Consider the following 17,233-nt stretch of genomic DNA (forward strand, 5'->3'; position numbering starts at 1 on the left):
GATAATGATACCCCGTCTGATTGGATGATTACCTATTTGACTTTGATAAGTCTCAAGGTCAGAGAAGATAATTACAGACATCTGTTTTCTAAGAAAAATAAACTCTTGAAAAATAGTATTTAAACTGGCATCTGCAAATAAGCATTTTAGAAGCATACTTTTAATGTGAAAGTCACAGGCAAGCAAATAAAACAACAAAAGCAAACTTTAAAGCTACCAAGGGATCACACTTCATTTGTAAACGTGCAAACTTCTTTTGTTACTTACATAAGCATGAATAACTTCAGTCTGATCAGAACATTTTGGAGTAAATGTTAAGAATAAAAATAAATGAAACTCAAGTAATGCACATTCTGTACATTTTAAACCATTCCTGTAGGCAACATCTGTTTGAAAAAGAAAATTGTTTGTTTAACCACTAAGTGGGTAGCAGATTATGTACCCTACCTATCACTATTTCTAAGGAAAGAGAGGGAATTTTATTCTGCGAAAATCAGCCAAAGTATTTCAGTTCCTAACATACAGTGATCGGAATGGACTCACTTCTTTCCTTTTAGCTGTCATGCTCTCCAGTGTCCTGATCCACAGTTAGAACCAAGGCTGTGGAATACTGAAGCATTAATTACTGGCAAACAAACAAATCTGGATAAAAGGCATATGCATTTGTTTCTGGAGGAAGAGGCAGGAGAAGAGCTACAGGACTTAAATTTTCTGTAAAACAAATGTAGTTCACTTGGATGCTTTGCCTTTGCCTTGTACCCTCTACAGCAGTTTTCTCTTCAGGCAAGTGAGCACAAAAATGCTGTCAAACAAAGATACTCTGCTCAAGTTAATGATAGCTTCTCTAGCCCCAGTCTTAACCCACTTCTCCTATTTCTTCTGCATCAACAAAATCCTGTAGTTCCAACAGCTCTTCTCCTCAACAGACACTCAAATAGAGACTTTACAAGAATGTAGATTTAAATTTCTATTTTTTTAAAGGTCAACAATTATACTTGAGAACTTTCTGGATGCTCCCCAGTGATGCAGATCTAATTTATGTAGTTCAACAAAAACCAGAAGTCACCATAACTTACTAAAGTTCTGACCTTCTGAACCTTCTGACAAAAGAAACGTTCTCCTCCTGTTCTTTGTAATACCAAGATATAATAAAATCAGGTTCAATATAATTACTTCAAATATTCTGTTAGATCAGTACATAAAACTACCCACTTACATTGATCTGTAACCTTTCCAGTTTTGTGCAACTTCACCTTGTGGTAAATTCCTAAATTCTTATGCTTAGAATATGACTAGTGAAAAGAAATCAAGATACCATAACTTATCTTAGGAAAGTCATTGACAACATTAGATTCAGGATGCAGTCAGCTGGCCCATGTATTTGGAAAAGCAGCTAGATGGGTTTATATTTTGTGCACTGAAATATTAAATCAAAAGATCAGGGGCCTGAAAACTTAGAATCTTTTCCCCGAAAGAATAACCACACAGCTCAATTTAATTGTTAAGTACCAAAAAAAGGTCATAATCTAAAGTTATGCAAATGGAAAATATGGAGAGGTAGGTGGTTTTTTCTACATTCCTTGAAAATCTAAAAATCCTGATGTCCCATTGCAGTGGCTAGATCCTTTTCAGGTAAAGTCTGATTTACAGGATTGTGCTATAGCCCTTAATATTATAGTAGACACCTCTTTTTTGAAACAAAGTCTGCTTTCTGTTGCCAAGGAAACGAGATGCTGAAGACAATTACATTCAAACTTTGCTAATCAAAAATTTAAATCTTCACTAGAAAACTGAAAGTTTTTTTAAACAAGTGCAAGTGAGTATTTGACAAGTACTGGAACAGGAAGAGCAACTGAATGTCAAATGGGAACAGAGATTACTAATGGGATAAATTAACCCCAACTAAAATTGGTATTGTTCAAATATAAAATAACAAACAGTTCTCCAGAGTAGGGCAAAGAGTATAAACAGATGAGCCAGAGAGATCATAGAAGAGATATTCCCAAATCAGAAAAAGGGAGAAAAACAACCAGACCTTGCCCAAACTTATCCTAACCATTTTTATCAGTGATACAGTTTGAATTTCTGTTATTGCTTCCTAGGAGGCCAGGGGTGGTCAACCCAGAGTGCCACGACCTTCCTAGAGAGAGTGCCCTGCAAGGAACAACTCTTCCAGAGGTGGTGGCAAGCCTCCCTGGGCAGCAAGTGATTTCAGCCTTTCTCAGCTTCAAGTGATTCCAGCTCGTGTGATTCAGCTCTTTGTGAAACAACCCAGGCAGAACTCAGGGACAGAGAGACAGGAGCCTCGTATGGTAATTCCACAGAGGTGGCTTTTATTGTCCCGCAGCCTCTGTGAAGGGAAGGCCAGGGACAAAGACTCTCTCCCATCAGGGCTTGGGGACGGAGGTTATATGGGGAAGGCAGGGGGTGGGGTAGAAACCAACTAGCCAACTGGGTACAGGCTATTACCATATAGAAACAAGGCATGCTGGGGGTGGTTCACTTTCTCACCATGACCCAGAGGAAGGTTGCTTAACTCTGGGGAAAGTCTTTTTGCTCTCAGCCCTCTCTCCTCCAAGGGAGTGCAGAGGGCTCTTGTGCTAAGGGCTCCCAGCCCTCCACATTCTGTCTTCTGATTTCCTAGTGTCTCAGTCTCTAAGAAGCATTCCTCTTTCTCTGCTTCCACAGTAGCACAGACTAAAAAAAAATGTCTCCCTGAATGCAGGACCACTTACAAACTTAGGGACCTGTCTTGGGGTGACTTTATTTTTCCTCCAAATTTGTCCAAACCAGCACAGGACCATTTCAACAAACAAGCACACTGATGTTTTTGTTTCTTATACTAGCTCTTAAGGACTTGAAAACGGATGACACCCAAAAAAGAGTGGTATAGCAAATGCAGAGATCCAGGTTGTGTGTATAATAATAATTGGGCTGTAACAATATAGACCAAGTATTTTAACTGGTAATAAACTAAAACATATTTACAAAATATAGGTGGGAAAGTTTTGAACTTTAAGTAAAAAAATAACAAATCTCTGGCAATGAACAACAAATGATAAATTCTTGTTCCTGATGTAGATGCCTGTTGCAGTAATTTCACAAAAGGGAAGTCGTAATTCAAGTACATTTAGTTGTAATTGCTATTCCTATTGATATTTTTATTGAAATAGGAGACCCAAGTATAAAATGACCCCATAAGAGTTAAATGTTATTCAAGTCACTCAAGTGGCATTGAAACTATGGGGGAAGTTAATGTGCCACTCAAGAAGCAAGGATTATATTAGCCAAACAAACATTATTTCACCTGATGAATGTTTGATTTTTTTCTTCCAGAAGCACCCTAAGCAAAGAATAGGTTCCTGAGATCCTCAAAGATAATTCAGGACAACACATTCTTCTACTGCAACACAGTTGACAGGAAAAGAATTTTCATTTCTCTAATTATTGCAGAAGACTTTGTCTGCCTCCTTGGATTGTGAAATCTTAACAAGACAGTGTTAGCAGAAAAGAGGTATCATGTCATCTAAAATCTTGCATGACAGGTTACATGATTTTTGAGCTCTCTTTGTATTCCTTCCTCTTCGTACACCACCTACTGCTCTTCAGCAACAGAAGGAGCCACACATTTATTCAGAAACGTAGATCTTGCTTCCCATCGTAATAAATGTGTTGCACTTTGTGGTTTTCTTTTACTTAAGAAGCAAAGTCACTCTACCAAAAAGGTTCCCAGGTCTCAGCACTGTTCTCTTCTGTTTCTGAAATCTCACAACATGCAACTGCAGCTTTTGTGAATTCAGGACTTATTTTCATCACCCAACCAAGTAAAAGGAGTAGCTATCAAAACATTTGCTTGTTTGGAGCAATCCTTCCCTCACATTCACAACAAGATTTCACAGGGAAATATTCCAAGGAAGTGCTCTGAGCTACAAGCTATCTTTCACATGAACTTGTATTCATTACATAGAAAAGATTGTTTGGGGACCATACAAGAAAGATCCCTGGTAACAGAATATAGTAATGACTCAACCAGGACTCAATGCTTTTTATCTGTGAAGTGTAAGACTGAGACAGAATTAAGTATCTTTTAAACCATATAAATCAATTTACATTAAAGCTTTATTCCATGGATTGAATGTCAGAAGAATAAAAGGCCCAATTACCACCCTTAGATATTCCAGAGAGCAGCAAATTCTGCGACCACTTGTTTGCCAGATTCTGTCTGTAGTCTTAACTCTAACAAATAAACTGGTTTACTTGTACATGATCTGGGAGAAAACAATGTATTTGTTACTCCAGCCAATGGCATTTTCAGTAAATAACATTTAAAAGAACCCAAACGTTGTTAAGAAGTAAGGAAGGAGAATCAAGTCAAACTTCATTAGGAAAGTGGTTACTGTCAGCACAACACAGGGCTGGTGAAAACCTGTAAGTCAGGGCTTGGTTAATAATTTAAGCCCAGTAAGTTGCTCTGCTGGAGTTTGAGGCAGAGGTGTATCTGTTGAATCCTGCAGGCCCTGATGGTTCAGTTTAGCTCATGAGAATCATCACCTCTAGGGGTGGATGCACAACACTCCTTCAATGTTATAGCACCACGGCTTCTGATTTGAGAAGCACTGAAATAATGAAGAAAAAGACCAACTTTCACCTTATGATCAGATATATGCCATCAGCCTCTGGCTGTGGTATGGTGACATATGAAGGCAGTGCTTTGAAAAACCTTCTTACAGTTTATTCTTTACCTTTTTCACCTGTCTTTTCACCCTTCCTCCCACTTCCTCTGAAATGAACAGTTTGACAACTGTTTTAATAAACACCTGCTTGAGGCAGATGACTTGTACTTTCCATTAGAAGTTAATCTGTTCAGCACAAGCAGAAAACCTGTGTGTCTTGTGTGCTCTTACTGGATAACAAATCTAAGCCATAACTTTTCTTACCCATCCACACAGCTGGAACTCTGATTCTCATCTTGATTACCACAACATCCTTCTCCTTGGCCTTGGCAGATGCAATCTTGTCTGTCTTATTTCATTCAAAATACCACTGCAAAGATAATTTCTCTTGGCTCTTCCTTTTTTTTTTTTTTTTTTTTTTTGACCAGGCCATCTCTCTCTCCTTGTAGTTTTCAAATAGCAGCTGCTTCTCTACTACAAACTCAACCCATTTTGATTGCTCAGACTTCTCAGTTCTCTTCCTCCCTCCCCTTCTTGTGCCTTGCTGAGATGCTCCACTCTAATCACACTGCCATGCAAGCTGGGATGCCTAATTGTTATATTTCCAAAGTGGTGATTCCCTAAAGACAGTTGCAACATATCGACAATACTGTCTGATTACCTTTCTCCACAATTTTCCCTTGATGCTCTAAAGAAAACTTTGACAACAGTCAGATTGTGAGTGTGCTGAAAATACTATCTGGCATATGGCCATTATCCCACTGGCTCCTCATGTTTCCACCTCTTTTTAGTTTCTCTTAATTGCAGCCTCATTGGAGCAGTGATCTTCTTGTTCTGTGTTTGTACAGCATCAAACACAGTGAACTGTCCATCTGCAGCTAAGTATCAGGTACACCATAAATATAAACAATAATGAAATTAAAGAGGTTCACTGTTTCTTTGAGAAAATACTGAAGGGCAGAGCCTGAGGAGCTGCCAGTAAAGCTCAAGTCATATTTGTTACGGAGGACTACACTTATGTAAATTTTCCTGGCACACTTTTTAATTTCTATAGGAAATTGTAGTATTTCTAGGTGGCATTTCTGGAAAAATGTTATTTAAAAATATATTTTGTCAGAAATCAAAAATATTTCAGAGCTAAAAAAATCAAGAAAAAGCATTTTCGCAGGGCTGTTGGCACAGTTTTAAGCAAGAACTTCACAAATTACTGTGCTCTACATTAAATCCTGAGGTAAGTTTTACTGTGAAGGCAATTATGGTACAGGGAAACTCAGCATTACAAATGTTGCTATGCTTATTGAGCCACCAAAAGACCTTGAATTCCTAATATTTATTTATATATCCAGAGGCCAAACTTTTAAAAATCTGTGTGTCCAGATGACAACTGCATCACTTACTTGAGCCTCATCACACAAAATCGACTTAAATTAGGGATATGTACTGTGGATATTAGATTCACAGCATAAAAGTGCTAAAATTAGGGGTCAACAACAACAAAAAGCAGAACTAGAAGTGCTGAGGTTTGATTTCCTTGCTCTGTGTGCATAAGAATTAGTTGCTGAGTTTTGTTACTCTGGCACTCCACCAAACATTCCCACCAAAACAGGAGCCTTTATAGATTTTTTTAGTCCTACTTTCTAGTCTGCTCAGAAATATATTCTGTAAAAAAAAACCAAACAAACTAAAAAACCCCCAAAAACTTACAAGAACTGTACATAAATGTTAGGCATATTTAGCAGAATGAAATGCAAATGAACTACCCTTGGACTTCCCAAGTTAGTCTTGTAGTAACTGATGATAGATGCATTCCTAGTATGCCACAAGTACTGTGTGTTAGTCTAGCTCACCTTGGTGAACTGCTTTGTGAGCATATGAGAATGCTCATTGCCTCATCCATAATTCAAAATCAATGACACTATATCAAGGCAGTGATTTAGTCAAATATATTTCCCCATTAGCTACTGGTAATTGGAAGCTGACTGTGCACTCTGCTGACCCAAGAAAAAACTATCACAGCAACTTCAATTAAAAAAAAAATGTAGTAAAGTCTCTCAGTCAGACTTCTTTTTCAAACAAACTGAAAGAAATGCTTCCTTTCAAAAAAAAAAAAAAAAAAAAAAGAAGAAAACATTGCCCTCCTTTGGATCAGATATCAACACTCTCCAGTTCAGAATACAGCAAGAAAATCCCTTCCAGAGGAGTCAAGCCTGGTATTGCACCCTTTAGCTGATTCCCATGGGTCCATCTTTGGAATTTAGCCAGAAGCATAATGATTTAAAATCTTATCTGAGAGATACCACCCCGAAACCCCACGTCTCATGCTATGCTTGCCATGGACTTGGAGAGGGGAATATTTATTAAATTTAACACTTTATGTAGCAGTCCTTCAAACCAGCTTCAATCTAAATGACAAGAGGCCTGCTTCTAGACACTTATTTAGGGACATTACAAAATGGCTTGGAAATGTCTTCCCTACTTTCATTAGAGAGGATAATTTGCATACAAAGCAAAGGATTTTAGAAAACTCTCAGATAATCAAATCAAATAGCTGTAGAATTCTGGGATCCATATACATGCAAACATACAACACACAGAGCATGAAAAATTAGCATTAATGAATGTCAAACTCATTACTGAAGCCTGGCTGTTGATTCACAACACTGCTGGAGTGTGGCACTACTGCTTCACTGGGAACTAATACAATGAAAAGGACTGAGGTCTACTGGGAAAGTCAAAGATGAAGGGGACCTTCTGTGGAAAAGATTATCAAGAAAAAGATGTCTCCTTTTCCCTTTGTAAGGCAAATACATCCTCTCACAGTTTGGTCTGACTAATGAAAAAAGTACTGTAAAAAGTCCCATCCTGAGAGGATGCTTAGACGGGTTTGTTTGCTTCCTAACCACAATTTTCCTCAGTTTGTCAAAGGAAAACCCATGCATGTATCTTAGGATCTGTCTCTTCATACACTAGATGAGGAGAACTAATAAGCCCTTTTTTTTTCTTTTACAGAGAATCCACGGAGCTTAGGAAAGCTCTTCACCCATTAATTTCTTGTATGTGCAGACACCTTCACCTTCTGTCTAAAACTGTTCCAATGAAACACCTCTAAAGTTGCTGCATTTCATTCCCAAAGGACAAAACCCATGATAATTATAAAGCAATCTTAACTTTGCACTATGAAGGTATCATTTCACATTAAGTTTTTAATTGCAGTTCTTCTAAAAGTAAGGCCAGATTTCCCACCCATCCCTCTCCCCAGAGCAGGTACTAGGCTCTTGCCTTATATTTATTATCAAAGCCTAGGAAGATGTGAACCACAGCACAGAGGTGAGTGAAGGGCTTTGAGGTCCCCTGCCATGTTTACAGAAATTTCAGCTGAGGCACAGACACATGAAGGCTTCTTGCTGCTCCTTCATCTGCTCCATTTTTTGGACCATGCTAGGTAAATTCCATCATTAGACTTGCAACTTCTGAGAACAACTTTTCTGTTCGTTGGCTTTTGGTGAGTTTTTTTTAGCAGACATTCAGATGGAATATGTAGTGTTACTGTTGCACGAGCCTTGCACCTGGTTCTCACTACATGAGGTTTTACAACTCTTGCAGTTTTATCCTGGACTGTGTCCAAATAATGGTGTATTTCCTCCTGTGTCTTGAAATGATACACTTTCATAACATCTTAGATTTGATGCCCTATAAAAAAAGAGATTTGTTTGGGGCCAAAGAGGTGTTAGAAGCATTAATGCCCATGGCTAAAAAGTACAATGTTTAAAAACAATCCAAATATTATTTTTTCAGGTCAAACCATTTACAGAGTAGCATTTTTGAATCTTGGAGTTTGGCATTTCTGTCACACCTTCATTCCTTCCTTCTTGAATAGTTTACTTGGTTTGGAAATTGAGTTTCATTTAGTTCTTACTGTTTTCTCTTTTCCCCACCTACTTTCAGCTTTCCAAAATCAAAACAGAAAACCTTTTCTTCAAGATGATGCAACTCCCACCCAGGAAATTTGGTAAGCAAAGCCACTCAAACACAAATATAAAAGATAACAAACACCTTGGAACCACTTCCACAGTCTCAAAAAAAGAAAAAAACTAAACTTCTGAAAAAAAACCCTTGCCTTGATAAAACATTTTTAAAGTGAAACATGGGAACAAAGTGACTGCTCCACCATTTAAATTCTGTGACTTGTGGATTTAAAGTACCAGAATTTTTCCTTAATACATTCAGATACTTCACATTTGTGTTCAGCTTCTGCCAGAGTTCACAGGTATCCTTCTTTTAGCTTTCATTCCTTATCACAAGTCATGCATTTTAGAAATAAAACCCATGAAGATTCTCACATAATTTCAGGGGGAAATTTTTTTTAAGGAAACACCAACTATTTTAAGACTCATAATAAAATTAAGATTTATGCACAATTCTACTAAAGTCACTGGGAAATAGCCCATTTTATAGGGGAAAAAATATGTCCAAAGATTCCCTCCTCCCCCAGAAATTGTTTTTATCATACGTGAAAACATCTCTCCCTCTCAACTGAGATTTTCCCTGCTATGGTATTGTTATAAGCACTATTGATCATCAAGTCCATTAAACACATTAGTTACCTTAAATAATTCATCTCCCCAGACCAGCTTTGGCCACAGATGCTGTCAGCAATAACCCTTCAGGAGACTTGTACTAAAGAAAAGCCAGCGTAGCTGCAGCTCAAATAGGTAACATCCAAAAATAAGCAAGAAACAAATGACTGAGCAAATGTGTCACATGATTGCATTCCACTGCAGATTCCTCTAGAAACCAGATCTGTGACAACAGGAAACTTGAGATCTTCAAATGGGGCATCTGCATGCAAGCGACAATAATATTTATTAAAGCATGGGGCTTTGAAAAAATAGATATACATGCATGGACTTTGTAATTCTTTGACTGACACACACCTTATTCTGCAGAGTGCTCCAAGTGAGGAGCAGCAGCCTGCTTATGCACTTTGGTCACTGCTTCAGCAGAGAAAATGACAAATGCCATATTTGTTTCAGCTAATAAGCCATCAAGGGCTTGGAATTCTGCCTGGTACTCTGGACCCAGTCCTCTTCACCAGTTGCATATTACAGGGTTGTGAACAAGCCAAAGTCCTCACTTGGTACACACACAAAGTACCCAAAACCAGCATATGCAGTTCCACATGACTCTCTTTCAAAGCCTGCAGCAACAGCAGGCAGACCAGTAAGAGTATCCAATGAAGTTTATCAAGCCCAGAGGAAGCAGGATTCAGGCCATGAAGAGATCGCATCTGATTTTGCAAAAAAGGCTTGAAATGGCAAAATACTTTGTGTATCTCCCCTATTTTTGCCCCTGGTAAGTGGCAAGGTTTAGAGAGAAGATGCAGAAGAGCTGGTAGGCTGACACCCTGTTGGACTATGTACCAATGTCTGCCTTGCTGCTGCAGAATAAGGCAACTTACTCTACTCCTGAAACCAGCTCTAATTCTGAGGCCAGCACTGAAATCTGTACTAAAATTACTGTCTTGGTTTGAAAGACAAGTGTCTGCCAAGGAAGGCAGGAGTCTGCCTTGAAATGAAAAAAAGAAAATGCAACCCCCTTCCCTCCGAATTATTATAATTTCGAAAGTAAGGGGCTTTCAGGCCCCTTATGAGGTATGAGGAATGAGGAATAGGAGTAACAGTTCTTTACTATTATATATCTATATGTGTATAACAAGTCAAACAAACAACAATAACTATGGCAGTAACAGCAAACAGAATCCCAAACCCAGTCCCAGCCTTCTCAGCTGTCAGGCCCCTTCCCCTCGGGTGCAGTTCCGGTCACAGCCGGCAGGGGCGCTGGCAGCTCCCGGTGAGCAGGGCAGGTGCAATGGTTCCCCCGCAGCTGCAGGGGCTGCTCCAGAGCGAGCTTGGGAGGCACGCAGCAATGGCGGCCTGGGATCCTGGGAAGAGATGGAACAAAGGCTTCACAAACCCCCGGGACAGCTGATCCCGGTGTCTGGCTAGACCCTTGGGAACAGCAGGCTGGAACGGCAGGGATGAGCACAAATCCCGGGTGGCAGATGAGATGTATCAAACTCTGGAGCTGTAGCGGAACCCCCGGAGGTCTGGGCAGGCAGGGCATGCGAGGGCTACAGAGTAGTGAAGGCTCAAACGCAGCGGTGGGGGCAGGGAAAGGGGGATTTGGGAATCCTGGGGTTTCTCTGGTAGAAAGAAGGCAGCCTAGAGCAGAAAGCCTGCAGTGCTGACGAGATGGCAGAAGCCTCTCTCTTCGTCTGAACGCCGAGCACCCACCACCCACACACCCAGTTGAAAGCAAGTAGCCTCTTGGACCACACTTTCAGTGGCTAGGTCCTTTGTCCTCCCCAAGTACCCAGCAATTTGTTGCCCCGGCAACATATATGGGGATATATGGGGAAAATTCCTCAAGAGGGAAAAAAACCAGAAGGGGAACTCCTAAAACCCCAACATTTACATAGCTTAAGTACTTCAGCTAGGTATCTCAGTACTTAAACTGTTGTGCAGAAAGTTTCTGTGGCTATATTGGGATCCACCCGTTTCTGGAATCCTCTTACAAAGTAAAAGCTATTAGTGTTACATGCATTTAATTGTTGGTTAATCAACAAGATTTCTTTGGATTAAGCCTCCCCTATCCATTTGACAATGACAATTTTAATGTCTACACGTTTAAAATCTGAAATGTTTTGCATTTATCTGCACTATGGAACAGAAGAAGCAAATGGGTCAGCTGGTTACAGACTTGGAGGGGCCTAGGGATGGCCAAGAAGAAGGAAGAGTTCCTGTGTTTTGGGTCACGCTCACTTCAGAAGGATGCTAGTGGTCAGATACATTGTCAAAAGCAGAAGGAACACACACCCTGGGACAGAGTATGCACTGCCAAATGCTCTACATCTCTGTATTCTAAAGATGTGGAGGAAATATTTAGTATGACTATAGAGTGATGAAAGAAAAAAAGGTGTCTCATCATTTTCTACACTGGTACCCTCTGGTGAGCTAACCAACAATTTCCTAGCGTCTTTAATGAACACTGTGAAATATCAGAGATGCAGAAATTACTTGAGGCCTGTTCCTCAATTAGTGCTATCTCTAGAATCATAGATCAATGGACTGAAGCAGAAAGGGCTTTCATTCAAAGAGAGGAGCAGATTGATCATTCCAAAGTCCAGGGAAGAGTCCTGTTCTGCTCCACAGTGTACATATGCTGAGTCACCTAGGTAAGAATGATGATGTATCAGATGAAAGAAAAAGGAACAGGAAAGGAAAAGCACACACTAGTGAAATATAGATAGGCTCACCCATTGCCCAGTCACTGTCTGGTTTACCCAGGAATCATAACAGGATCAAACTTTAAGGTGTTGCTGCCTGTTCTGAGCTTCCCCTCCCCCTCCCCAAGACACTTGCCTCTGCCACGTGCTCCGAGCTCCTTTGTTCTAAGCGTGGGCAAAACCAAATGTAACTCAAACTCTTTAGCAGTGTCTGATTGGCCAGTCACCCTGGGTCCGCCCCCAGTCCTCCCCTTTCCCCTTCTCCGAATAAAAGAGACGATCAAGGGAGGCCCCGCCCTCTCTTGGCTCTGCTACCTTTCTGCGAACATCTCTTGTTGCCTGTTTCTTTTGAAAGCTTCTAACTGCGGGTAATTGAGCGAGCAGAGAGCTATATTTCTCCGTCTTTGTTTCTGGTGGTGGTATTTGCTTTGCAGCTGATACAGGTACCCATTTTAGAGCTACTAAAGTGCTAGATTGCCCGTGCTACCTCTCTGGGTTGCTCAAGGCTTTCTAAGGCATTGAAATACAAGCGCTAGCTGGTAAAAAGCTGAAAACATACCTCCTCATTAAGGAGTATGTGAAGCAGTCTGAAATAGTAGATTTTTTAATTTTCCTTTTTTTTTAATTTAGAAGACAGATGTTCTCCAAGTCTAGAAAGACACATGACAGGAAATCTGAGGGTAGAATGTACAAGTGTGAAGGAAAGTGGGTCTGTTTTAAGACATACCTACCAGATGTTATGAACAAGTCACTCATTTTTAGAGAGTGGGTCCAAATAAGAAAAAAATATTCATGCAGAAAAGAACAGTATGTACGCATTCATGAAAATCAAATGTAGTGAATCAGGGGATATGAGTACAAGTGGGCAGTTGTGGCTGGTTCCTAGGTGGTGATTTTGGATGCAACTTCAGAAGCAGCATTTGCAAATAACGATGGGCATCTGCATAACATGAGCGTCTCAAAATTTGGAAGACAATCTCAGCCTCAACATGGCTTGTAAGTACCTTAAACTAGTAAGGGGTGAGTGAGAAAGGAAGCAGAGGAAGAAAATAAACACCTAGGACACTTACTGACAAGCATAAACATAGCTTACAGATTAAATTTGTGAGCAACACATTTCATACACTTCTATCACCACCTTAGGAAACTGTTGTTCTGCAAGTAGGTTACTGTCCCACAGTGTCAGTCAGCCTAGCACTGAACATCCTGTGAATTCACTGGTATGATTAATGCTTTATTAGTATGCACTAAACATGCCACAGTTCCCTCTGTCAAAGTTCATTAAAAGAGAAATGGACTGGCACCTGCCATTTCCTAACAAGGAATGTAGTTTTAAAATGCTGTGGTTTATATACAGTGGGAAACTGCTATGTTGGATGCATTTTAGAATGTTTTGTGTAAGAAAAAGAATTCCTAATACTTTGCACAGAACTTACTGTCTTATTTGAAAAAAAAAAAATCAAAAGGAGTATTTTTGGGTTTGTTTTTAAATGTGTGGCCTAAAAGCAGAAGAATACATTTCCTAAGAATGCACAACGTAGTTTTCTTAGTTCAGAATCTTTTAGTGGCTTACTTACTACACTGCATTGGTTACATCATATACATCCACATTTGCAAAACTTGCATTCAAGTTAGACTCTTGATCAAACCACTGTATAACAAAAGCAGAAGAACACATTAGGACTGCACCTGATGGAAGATCAGCCATTACACCTGCATTGCAACAAGGATCTTACCTACCAACAGTGCTCTGACTCTGTCCCAGATGTTTCTCTGAAAGCAACAGTAACCTTTTTTTACTTGAGTGTTTTTCTGACTTCAAAAAAAATCCCAAAACTTTTCTATTATTGATACGCAGAAAGTACCAGAGCAACAAAAGGCACATCTAGAGGATTACATCTTTGGGACAAGGAGTCAGAGAGGTTTTGCCAAGTGGTGCAGACAGCAAAAATGTCTCTCAACCGACTGAACTCTTCCCTCTTTGAAATAGAGCCACTGAAAATTGCAGCTGTGGACTCACAGAGATAAGAAATTAGCACTGTAATAGGAAACAAATTAAGCAGGTGAAGAGCACTGTTGAATGTTTGATGTTGTAGCTCAGTTTGTAAGAGCAAGGCTGAACCCTAAATAAAGGAGTGGTATTGAAGTCCGCCTCAACCATGCTGCTATAAGCACTGTTACGCTGTTAGTATAAATAGGAGTCATAGCACATGCTGTGGTTTAGCTAAAATACTCCATAAATCCATACTTAACTCAGAGCCATCTTCCTTTTCAGGTCACTATTAAATCACTTTAATTAGAAAACAGTTACACAGTACTTACAGTAATAAAAATTAAACCTACTACCAGGCAGGTTTAGCTACCCTGTTTTAAATCTAAGGATCTACACCCTTCTGCAATTGTGCCCTTGACACAGACCAACTGCAAAATCCTGAGTTTCATTTCAGTACCAAGCATGAAGACATTCTTGGGCATTTATCTACTGCTTTCCTGGCCATCACAACCAGACAGTGATCTACTGATGTGCTTGTTATCAACACTCATCAAAACCGGGCCAGCACATGGCTACATGAACTGATATTATTGCTATAAAGTCAAACAAAAGGCTCAGGAGCAGCTGTAGAATATGCTGTCCCCATACTTCCCCTACCATCAACCTCCTCTGGCAGTTCCTGACATCTATTTTAAAAGGCAGCCAGACAGCTGCTCAGCATTCCACAACCTCTGCTCAACTTGGTAATGAAGCCCTCAGAAAGATGAACTATTTTATAACCAAATTAACTTTTACATTAATGTCCATTACTCCAGTGAAAATAATGCACTCATGGAAATTACTAAACTCCTTGTGGTGTGATGGTTAATTCCATTACATAGCTTTCTTTTAAGCTTTTTTCTTCCTCTGTCTGCTGCTGTTCCTTTATGTTCCTCCTTTTAAAAGAAACATGGTGACAGCAAGAAATGGGTACTTCAACATGGCATCTCCTGTCCAAAGATGTTTATTCACTAGTAAAATATCAGGACACTACCAAAGAAAATGTTTCTCACCATAGCACTCATAGAAACAAGCAAGCCACAGATAATTCTACAGTGCCTTTAAAGTTATAGAACACAGGTGCATGTTTAAATATGAAGACTCTTAGGGGAAGAAAGAAACAAGATCACACTGTAGACTTCTTTTAAATCTCATCTCTGTGTTGGTAAATGAGTCTCCCATGAGCAATCTATGTAAGTCTCCCACAAGCCTGATTCCCAGGTCCTTGTGGGAAGCAAAGGGTTTCTGTAAACAATGTAGGTCTTGAGTCCCACATTGTCTTTGTTTATATACACGTGCATAAAGGCAGATATCTGCACCCAAGGACATGTATCTATATCTTCCCTCTCTCCTTCAGAGGCAGAGGCCCTGATTAAGGAAATGAATCAAACAAGCCATCTGTCCAAAGGCCCTCCTTTCACAGGGAGCTTTAATGAGCTCTGAAACACTTGCAGAGCACCTTACTTTTGAGCCTTGGAGTCTTGACTCTGTAGGGTGGGACAAAAAACTCCTCAGGTAACTTGCTCCTTGGCACCATATGGAGTGGAATACACTCAGCACCAATACAAGAGCTTGACTCCATAAATTGCAGGGATTGGTGTATCTCAGGAGACAGCCCAACTCCTCCCTGAATCGTGTGCTCCTTCACCCGGAGGAGTCTTTCTCACTGACTCTTATTAAAATACAGCTTTTGCTCTGCAACACTTCTGCTAATGGCTTTGATCTAGACATGAATAACAACTCCACAACATCCATACTCACTTGGCTGCTGTGACAGGCTGTCTAAAACCAGCTAATAATTTACATGGAAAGTGTATCTACCAGAGGGTACCTGTACGGCCAATATAATAGAACAATATTGATACAGGCTCGAGAAGTTAATTACACCAGTCGGATGGGGGCTTCACAGTTCAGACAAGAGACAGCCCTTAGGTTCCACAAGCATACAATTTTTAAAAATTCAGAGGTAACAGATTAACAGATTACATAATTGCATATGTTTTTAGAAACTGACCTTCCAAACTATTTTGCTGAAATGCTTCTACCATATATAACATGTCTGAGAACAATAAAAGACATAATAAAGACAAAAGATCAAAATGTTTCCTAGCTTTATCTTCATCATGAGAGCTTCAAAGCATGCTGTTGCATCCCTGAAAGAAGAAAAAAAAAACCCCAACTGATCCAGAACCCCCTTGTGATACTCAAGGATCTGGAATGAAACCAGTAAGTCTCTTTACAGAGTATCAAGAACCATAGAATATGCTGAGTTGAAAGGGACCTATCAAGATCATCTAGTCCAACCCCTATCCTTGGGCAGGAGAACCCCAAGAGCAATAAGGTAAGTTTTGACCTGGTTCTGATCAGTATGAAGCAAGAAATGAGCAGCTCAACACAGTTCTGAAAATGCAAGACGTTTGGTTTTCAATAACGTCTGAAAGCAGCTCTCAATAACTTCACTAACACCAACAGAAAAGCTTAAATAAAACAAAGCAATTAAAAGATCAGAAGAAAAAAACAAAAAAGGAGCATTACCTTTATAATTTCTGTAAGCTGCAACAATTCCAGTGCTTGGTGTCATTAGAGTGGTGAATGGTACCACATCCACTTGGTGGCCATTCACTAGTGGCGTCCCCCAGGACTCACTATTGGGCTGAGTCCAGTCTGGTATCATTATTGCTCTGGATGAGGGGTTCAAGTGTACCCTCCGTAAGCTCGTGGATGACGGTAAGCTCCAGGTTGGGTGGAAATGTGGATCTGCTGGAGGGCAGGAAGGCTCTGCAAAGGGATCTGGACAGGCTGGATCAATGGGCCGAGGCCAATCGTGTGAGGCTCAACAAGGCCAAGCACCAGGTCCTGCTCTTGAGCTGAAACAACCCCAGGCAGAAACACAGGCTGGGGCAGAGTGGCTGGAAAACTGCCCAGTGGAAAAGGACCTGGGGGTGCTGGTCAACAGCAGCTGAACCCAGGGGCCCAGGTGGCCAAGAAGGCCGATGGCATCCTGGCCTGGATCAGCAATAGTGTGGCCAGCAGGACCAGGGCCGTGATTGTCCCTCTGTACTCAGCACTGATGAGGCCACACCTCGAGTGCTGTGTCCAGTTCTGGGCCCCTCACAACAAGAAAGACATTGAGGTGCTGGAGCGTATCCAGAGAAGGGCAATGGAGCTGGGAAGGGTCTGAGGGAGTACAAGTCCTGTGAGTGGCAGCTGAGGGAGCTGGGGATGTTCAGTCTGAAGAAAAGG

This window comes from Aphelocoma coerulescens, chromosome 4, assembly GCF_041296385.1.
Source record: "Aphelocoma coerulescens isolate FSJ_1873_10779 chromosome 4, UR_Acoe_1.0, whole genome shotgun sequence".
Lineage (NCBI taxonomy): Eukaryota > Metazoa > Chordata > Aves > Passeriformes > Corvidae > Aphelocoma > Aphelocoma coerulescens.